The 9961-nt window shown below is 33.7% G+C and overlaps 1 protein-coding gene across 1 annotated transcript in view; it reads right to left on the reverse strand.

Annotated features, from left to right (window-relative positions):
• Positions 1-9961, reverse strand: part of LOC118743892 (multiple C2 and transmembrane domain-containing protein) — a 110783-nt gene that overhangs the window by 2968 nt on the left and 97854 nt on the right. The gene's annotated exons all lie outside the window — the stretch shown is intronic.

A 9961-nucleotide genomic window follows, 5' to 3' on the forward strand; every position in this document is an offset into this window, starting at 1 on the left:
AAAAACAATTGGAAAACTGCATTGAAATTGTTGGAGTGCCAAATGTCAACAACGAAAATGCAAAAGAATGCATAGGCAAAATTTTCAGGGATGCATTGAATGTGGAGGTATTAGACAACGAGATTGAAGCAATAAACGTAAAGCAAATTAATTCGGAGCGATCTCAAACCACGATTAAAAAAAGTATAGTTTGCATCAAGCTGAAGTCGTCTGATATGAAGAAAAAACTTATGCTAGCGAAGCGATCTGCAAACAAAAGACTTAATACGTCGCTATTTTCTGATGACAGCAAAAAAAATATATACATTAATAATAGTTTTACTTACTATTTTAGAGGTTTGTTTTCAGCTGCTAGTAAGGTGAAAAAAGAAAAGGGTTATAAATATTTATGGTTGTCTAATTCCAGAATTTTAATGAAAAAGTCTGAAAATGCTAGGCCTGTTATTATAAAAACGTTTGATGACCTTAATGTTATTTCTTAAATTAATTTTTATTTTAGTCTCTGTGCACTTCAAACAATGAATTCAAGATCAGTTTTTATAAATAACAGTCCTACCATAAATGTTATCACAGATTCTTCTTTACTGGCATCAGAAGACAATACTTTTACTATTTTGCATCAAAATATAAGAAGTCTAAGGCGTAATTTCGATCCTTTAGTTTGCAACCTTGAAGCCTTTAACAAGCTTCCGGATATTATATTTCTTTCAGAGATTTGGATTTTTTCTTATGAAATTAATGACTACAGTATTCCTAATTACAATTTTTTTGCAAATGCAAATGATACTTACTCTGCAGGTGGTGTTGGAATGTTTATACGAAACTGTTACGAATGCGAAGTTTCGAGCTTAAGTCTAACAAGTGCTGATGTTTTAAAAATGTCGTTGAAGTTAAACAATATATCCTTCTCCTTTGTATGCGTATATAGATTTCACACACATGACTTTAAACTTTTTCATGAAGAGTTTTCTACTTTTCTAAGTACAGAAAAATCAAATAATCTTTTTATTTTAGGAGATTTCAACTTTGACTTACTGTCTACTAACTCAATGTTGGACAACTATCTTGCGCTTCTGGCAGACAATGGCTTAACATCCGTTATCCAAGAGACCACCCGCCCAGATTCAGGGACCTGTATTGATCATGTATACGTTAGGTTAAATAATATGGTAGATCATATGCGTGCCGGTATAAATCTGAACTTTGGCATCTCTGACCATTGCCTGACTGGCCTTCAACTCGTGAACTTGAATAATAGTAGGGCAATTAAAGACTATTGTACGAAAGTAACTTCTAAAAGATTGGATTATAAATTACTCCAAGAATCACTTCTCTGTGAAAACTGGGGAACTGTTTTCTATGAAACGGATGTAACAAAAGCTTATAGCCTGTTTATAAATACGCTTTCAGCTCACATAAACAACTCTTGTCTCACTGTTCATCGGAAAAAGTCGCTTTTAGCTCTGAAGCCTTGGATAACTCACCAATTACTTCGAAAGATTAAGGTAAAAAACAATTTACGTCTGAAATCCAGCAAACGTCCAACAGATGCCAAGCTTAAGAAACGTGTTCGTGGCCTCACTTATGTGCTAAATAAAGAAATCCGATCTAATCGCGAAAAATATTTCCAAGATTTATTATTTTCAGCGCATGGTGATCTCAGGAGAGAATGGGATGCTGTAAACCAAATTATTAACCGTAAATCAAAAAGCAAATCGGATTCGCTTGTATTAAGTTTGGACGGCACTGATGTCTCGGATCCTCTGGTAGTTGCAAATGCGCTGAATGATTTCTTTGTTAACGTGGGTACTGGTCCCGCTATATTTAACAACTATAATTTTTGTACGTGTCAAACTGACCCATTGCATCCTGAACTCGCCCCGCCCAGTAACAGTTTTTTCTTTGATCCCATATCCGGCTCAGAAATTCTGATCATAATCAAAAACCTAAAAAATTCTGGTTCTAGTGGAAGTGATAACATTTCAAATCGAATATTAAAGAGCATAGGATTGTATATTGTTGACGTTCTGAAGCATTTATTTAATTTAAGCATACTCTCTGGAGTTTTTCCAGAAGACTTAAAGTGTGCTACTGTTATACCTCTTTTTAAAAAAGGAAATAAAAAAGATAAAAACAACTACAGACCTATATCCTTATTATCTTCAATAACCAAAATTTTCGAGAAAGCTGTGAAGGGTAGACTTTTAGCATATCTGGATAAAATAAATTTCTTCAGTCCAATGCAGTTTGGTTTTAGGTCCGGTCTCTCCACTGAAGATGCTCTTTTAGATTTCTGTTCATTTATATATAAGGCCATTGATGAAAGAAAGAGTTGTGCTAGTTTATTCGTCGATATTACGAAAGCGTTTGACATGGTTGACCATGCTATTCTTTTGAGCAAATTAAATTCGGCTGGTTTTCGTGGTAACATCCTAAGATGGTTTGAATCTTACCTAACGAACAGAGTTCAAAAAGTTAAAATTGAAAATTATTTGAGTGAACCCAGATTTATAACCCTAGGTGTACCCCAGGGATCGGTACTTGGACCAATCTTGTTTTTGATTTATATCAATTCAGTATTCTCGTTGCCTTTTATTGGGAAGGTTACTGCTTTTGCTGACGACCTTGCCATTGCATACGGATCAGACAACTCATTTAATCTTTTTGTAGATATCAACCACGACTTACATTTGCTAAGATCTTGGTTTGCAGGCCACAAGCTGGTAGCAAGCAATAAAACGAAGTTAATGTATTTTAGTCTTGGTAACAAAGACATACCAAATAACGCATTTACTTTTCATGCCTCGAACTGTATGCGATATATATTATGCTCTAATAATTGCACTCAGCAAAATGCTGTAGCTACTTTTTATCATAGTATTAACTGCAACAATAATTGCTTTAACATCGAAGTTGTTCCTGACTTTAAGTATTTAGGAGTTATAATAGACCAAAGCCTAAGTTGGTCTTCGCATATTTCGGCTATGAAGCTTTACCTTCTATCAGCCGTACGTTCCTTCTATAGTTTGGAAAAACTGTGCTCCAACAAATTATTGATAATGGTATACCATGGGTTAATCCACTCTAAATTACAATACGGAATCAGTTGCTGGGGTGGTGCATACGCTAATAAGGTTCGTCCGCTTTTAGTCATGCAGAAGTGTCTTATTCGAAGAATATGTAGCGTTGGGCGCATGACACATTCCATGGATCTCTTCAAAAAGTTAAATATTCTTCCTTTGCGTCATTTGTACTACTTTAAAGTTTTGAAAATTTTTTTTCATGAGGAGCGGATATACTCAAAGTCCTATATACAATCCATACAATCTGAGAAGTAGATCGTTATTTCACATAGCAATTCCGAGCTTTCGCACCACACTCTTTCGAAACTTCTACGCCACAGTGTCTTGTAAATTATTTCTCAAATTACCCGACGATATACAGCATATTAGATCGCTTTCAGTGTTCCTCAAAGAGGTGAAAATATGGCTTTTTGGCTTCAATCATGAAGATATCGAAGTTTTGCTGCGACCTATTATTTAGGCTGACTTACACAACGAAAATTTATATTTTTAACTCAGAGCTAACGTCAAATGGGGGGTTAAATCCATACGTTTTTGACAAGTTATCAAATTAACTTAGTTAAGGAGATGACTCGGCGTTGTGCAAGTGGGCCTTAGTGTATAAGTAATGCATTACCGCTGAAGGTTTAACATAATACATTTTGATGTAGGTTCTGAAATTGCTTTGAATGCTTTGCCTAAATTTTTATGCATAAATTTGTATTCATATATTTAATTTAATAATTTTTAACTTTACTAATCATATTCGCAACTACATTTTGTTTTCTACTTATGCCCCCCACTAATGTAACAATTATGAAATGACATTTCCACTGCTCTTTATTGTAGCATACTATGTCATTAACTATTTTCTTACTGAATTTGTTATTTTAAGATTATGTCTTTGTTTTATTGTACATTTTTATGAATTAAGAAAATAATGAATAAACATACATACATACATACATACATCTCTTCAAATCGTTGAATTAAAAAAAAAAAATGTTGCAACTCCTCCTCCTTCATTTGCAGCACTTCCAGCGTAACACCAAATTGGCAGAGTCATCGAAGCGTCTGAAGTCACAGATCTGGAGCTCGGTCGTCACGATATTGTTGGTCAAAGCCAAAGATCTGCCATTGGCCGACGATGGCAGCAAACTCACCGATATACATATAAAATTTAGGTGAGTAAGCAATAATAAATTGCTATGCACCCAATTATTGGTTGTAGCTAAAAAAAAATAATAAAGAAAATTAGATCACCGCTGTAATTAACCATGTAATTAATATTTCTTCGTCTCTTTCTTCGCATCTCCCCTTTGCTCTTCACTTAAGACTCGGCAATGAGAAGTACAAAAGCAAGTCTTCCTGGACCGAACGTTGGCTGGAGCAATTTGATTTGCATCTCTTCGATGAGGATCAAAATCTGGAGCTCTCACTGTGGAATCGCAATGCGCTCTACGGCAAAGCGAACATCGATTTGAGTGTATTCCAGCGTGAAACCACGCACGGCATTTGGCGTGCCTTCGAAGATTGTTCTGGTGAAGTGTTGCTTATGTTGACCATAAGTGGCACCACCGCTCTCGAAACCATTACCGATCTCAAGGCGTACAAGGAGGATCCGCGTGAGGTGAAAATTATGCGCGATCGTTATCGTTGGCATCGTTGTTTTCAGAATTTACGTGATGTTGGTCATTTGACGGTGAAAGTGTTCGGTGCGACTGGTTTGGCTGCTGCCGATATTGGCGGTAAATCGGATCCATTCTGCGTGCTCGAGTTGGGAAATGCGCGTTTGCAAACGCAAACGGAATACAAGACGCTAACGCCGACGTGGAATAAGATTTTTACGTTGTGAGTAGATGTTTTTATGAACATAAATATTTACACTTGCGCTATAGAGGTATCTCAAGTAGCACAAAAGTCAAAAATACACCAAAATATTTTGTGTATTTTTTACATCGGCGTGATATACATTTTCAATATAAAAAATATGCCATTTCTAAGCGCAGTTTTTGAACAGTTTATTTCGATTCAGTGTAAAGGTTATACCGCTTTTTCGTGCATTATTTACACCTACCGTAAATTTTGTTTACTGATTTTCGGCATATATATTATGCTAGTGGTATACAAGTTTTCTTATTTCTAGAACATAATATAAACTCCGTTGGTGTAAAATACGTATTGGTATAGGCTCAAATCATACACCATAATGGTAAAGAATTTACACCATATTCTAGCATAAATATATTTTCATGAGTGTGAAGAGTACAAAAGGATTCGAGGAATAAAATTTACTACTAATCAAATTTAAAATTAACTCAGACATAAAATTTACACCGAAGCTCTTTTTTAATCTGCGCGACTTGGAATTCTTTTTATAAATCTCAGCATTCCTTTTCGTAATATGCAGGCAAGAAAATCGCGAATATATATGAATGCGAGTACCTAATTTAAAAACGAGGTACATTCTGTCGAGGGAATTTCGGTACTACCCCCTCTAAAACTCGAGCGCCTCAAAATTTATAAGGATTTGATGATTTTTAATTAAATCTGGAAAAACTTATATTTTGAAAGCAATGAATTTTTCGCCATTATTAAATTTTTAAGAGATGCGCTGTTTAAAAAAGGTTCGGAAATACACATAAAGTGGCATAGTTGAGTTGTACATAATGAAATTGTTAAATTAGTTAAATAATAGTCATACAGCTTTAATATGGCGTCCAGCTGAGATTCAGTATTAGGCTAAGTTTACAACCTAACGTATTAGCGTAGCGAGAATACATAAAAATCGCTTCTAACCAACATTTACATAGTCTTTGGTGTTTATCGCTGTGCAAGCAAATGAAAGTTATGTAGTAGCTTTTTCTCATACTTAAAGCCCAAATAAATAAAAAATATACATATGTACATATTTATATAATAAATTAAACATCTCTTCTACTGCTATTATATACAATACAATATGCTTAAGTTTCGGTATAAATTGTCAAAGGCTTGTGGAAACAAAAAAAAATATATTAGGGGAATCCCTACGTAGCAATGTATCACACGTTTTTTTGCTTTCCCAACAACAAAATATGTGCTAGATTGGTACGTAGCAACTTTAAATCTAAAATGCTACTCATCGTAAACTCCCCTATTATAAAAAATTAGTCGTGTATAATTTTGCTGCAATTTAAACACTAGCTACTTTTTAATCGCCAGCGATTATGCTGGCGAAGAAGTTTCTTTGGATTGAGCGATTTCCATTGCATCGCGTAACGTTATTACTCTAGGTTGTGAACTTAGCCTTACTTTTATAATACTTTGAAAATATGGTCGTCGTTGAAAACTTACACCGATTCTTGAGTTTGGTACAAAAATATTTACCAAGCCAAGAACAGTGTATTTATTTTGCCCTAGACACAATTCAGTTTGAGAATTTGGTATAAAAAATGTTTCTTTCCAAATGAACACAGTTGACAGCGCAGTTAAGCGCCTACCACACGTCCATTATTCGAACGCAAACGCGAACGTATACATTTCAACATGTTTTGTTAACGTTCGCGTACGAAAAGAAGAAATCAAAAAAGCGTTCGCCTATGTTATGTAGAAAAAATTCTCGCTGTTGTTCGTACTCATATATACTATGCAACTTATAGCTGCATTTGTGAAGGCATGATGTTGAATCATTAGTACCCAAACAAACTTTAAGCGTGTAGGGGTGCCTTATTGATGCATATTTCACCACTGGTGTATTAAATATACCAACCAGTGTTACCACTCGACAATATTTGAGGAACAAAAAATCCTACCAAATCAGTTTCCAAACTACCAAATTTTTTTAATCATCAGATATTGATATTTTATTTCGTTTCTGATTTTACTTCATGCAAAAGTATGAATCTTTGAGATTAATTTATGTCTAAAATGTAAAAAAAGTACAATCGATATAAACATTTTATATTTGGTAACAAAAAAAATTTATTACTGTGCTCGCGCAATTTTATTTTTATTTATTTGTTTTCATTTAACCATGATGCAATAAAATTACGGAATATCAGCAACATAAGCTTAATATTTCGGTACGAGTTTTAGGCCATTTTAGCACGCTTTCAGTACGCTTTTCTACTTTCACATCACCATTGTATTACCGCCATTCGACAAAATTTATTTAAAATTTTTACAAATGTTCTAATAAACGAATACTATGCAACAACAGCTCAATGCATTTTTGACATTTCGAACAGCCCGGAAATGAAACTACCAATTTATCAAAACGGCAACACTGATAGCAGCTCTACTTGCGGTATGTATAATAAGCTCATATTAAAACAGGCAGTGTATTATGTACACACACACTAGCTTTGTTTCTTTACTTTCCTAGCAGATCATTATCAGGAAGAAGAATGGGAAGAATTACAGAATTACGCTCACAGCGAGTGAAATATAGAAAGTCAAGAAACGCAAACTAGCAGAAACTAGCTAGTAAACACCTGACCGATGCTTTTGACAACTGAACATATGTATTTGCTGCGAATTTTTAATCGCATTTTATGTTTAAAAATTGTTCACAAATACTCAGGTTTTGCCACACTTTATCAAATTTAATAAATCGCCCATTTTTATCAAAAAATACAAAAATATGTAAAAGAAGCAAATCAAAGTAGCTGTGCCTAATCTCTCTAATGTTGGAGCAACAGCTGAATTTTTCACCGCATAACGTGAAAATTATGTGTTTCTTGTAATTTGCTTTTGTAATTTTTTACTTATATTCGGCTAACACTACCTTGTGTAAATGCACCTATCTGTAAAGAAACAAAGCTACTGTGTGGTGTATTCAATATTCATTTTTTGGTGAATTCTTTGGTCCACTGTCAATTGCTCTCAGAATTTGTGATGTGCTGAATCGCTACTTTTAAGTATTGATCGATACTCGGTACCGATTTAAAAAGTATCAAATACTTTCGATGCTCGGTACCGAAATCTTGGAATTTCTAATAAAAGCCAAAAATATGAGTTATATGTACACATACATATAGTGTCAGCTATTAAAAATAAATAATATTGCCACCAGAACTATTGCAATTGGAAAGACGGTTGCGATAAGTAAAAGAAGGCGAGAGTGTGTTTTGCGACATCAGTATCAGGGCGAATTTAATAAGGTGGTGTTACCGGCGTATCTGAATTTTTCGCCGTGGAGGACATTACATCAAAATTACGTGTTTGTTGTAGTTCATACTAATGACAGTATGAATATCTGCGTATAATTTGTAAGTGTAATTTTTTACTTATATACGGCTAACACCACCTTATTAAATTCGCCTTGATCATTATTAATTGCCTGCCTTGTTCGACGCACACATTATACTTGCTTCACTTAACTACATACATACAAACACATTGCTCATCTCTTGAGAAAGGACCGTCTTATTTGTACATTATGTCTTATAAAATATCAATAATTTTTACCCCCAAAAGTAGCCTATGTCGAGATAGGTCCTTTTCCCTTTAAAGCCACATTTCATTGGATTCTTAAACAATATTTTAACGTTGAACTAGCCAAAGATGTAGTTCAAGATGCCCCTATAATAGAATCTTAATTAAAATATAAAACAATTTCAAAGGAAACTGATTTTTTTTTTAATTCAAAGTCAAACCATCTAAAGTGACTTAAGCTACTTTAATTGAACGGCACAGATATAATAACGAAAGGTACCGAAAAGGAAGTATTGGGTACCGAATTTTTTTTTCAAGTATTGGGTACCGAGAATTCAGCACATCACTACTCAGAATGTCGCCTGACTAATTTTAATGGCATTTGTTAACGTGGAGCTATTTGTGAACCAAATGAAAAAAGTGGCGCATTTTAGGAGCTGGTGTAGTTTTCGTACTTATCTCAATAAATAAATAGTACCAAAATGTTAAAGGTAGAATTTTGATTTGAAAGAAATACTGGTGGAATAACAAATACACCAAAACGTTCTTTTTTTATTCAATCTAATCAGATGTGTACCAAAATCCATAAATTTACACCAATTTATACACCAGTATGCTACTTGAGATTTTTATAGGGTTTATTTTTTCATTGAAATCCTTTACAAGATTTAATATCAGTGTAAAATGCGAAAATTATAATGTTTTTTACATTTTCATAAAGAAATGTATGTAAATGTAGAGCTGCAGTGAATCTGCTTTGTATAATTTTTAGTAGTAGCCGTTAGTAATTTTTTCGAAACTTAGAAGTCATAAATACAGTACGGAGCAGAAATGATTACGCGGTGATTTTTGTGAAATATTTGCAAGGGTTTTAAAGTTAACCTTTTTTTGTTAGTTTTTCATAAAAATATGGTTCATGCTTTAACCCAAACCATATAAATCAAGCTTTCACACTTTATACAGAGTCTAGAAAAATCTAACAAATTTTCATTAAAATTTCAATTTTTAATCGGTTTTTTTTATTGTTGAATATAGTTTTTTTAGTTTGTTTTTAAGTGGAAGTTTTAAGCGGCTGGAAAATCCCGTTCATTTTTAATATTTTTTTTTTTGCTGACGGTTTTTCGCACATTTTTCCATACAAGCATGACAAACGCCAGTTTTTACTTTACCAGTTTTAAATTTCACTTGTTATATGAAAAAACCCGCAAAATCTGTCCCCAAAATAAAATATTAAAAATCAACGGGACTTTTCAACCGCTTAAAACTTGCACTTTATTATACTAAAATTTAATGGGCTGCCAAGCTGCATACTCAAAAAATTCTGAGCTATATTTATATGAAGAAACAAATAAAAATTTTGCTTTAAAAACCTTGCAAATATTCAAAAAAAAAAACACCGTGTACTCATTTGTGCTTCCCACTGTATATAGCGATAAAATTTTTCGAAGTTGCCATTAGAATCTTCTCTCTTTGTAGAATAA

The sequence above is a fragment of the Rhagoletis pomonella genome, unplaced genomic scaffold (genome assembly GCF_013731165.1).
Source record: "Rhagoletis pomonella isolate Grant_MI unplaced genomic scaffold, Rhpom_1.0 Rhpom_scaffold_00007, whole genome shotgun sequence".
NCBI lineage: Eukaryota > Metazoa > Arthropoda > Insecta > Diptera > Tephritidae > Rhagoletis > Rhagoletis pomonella.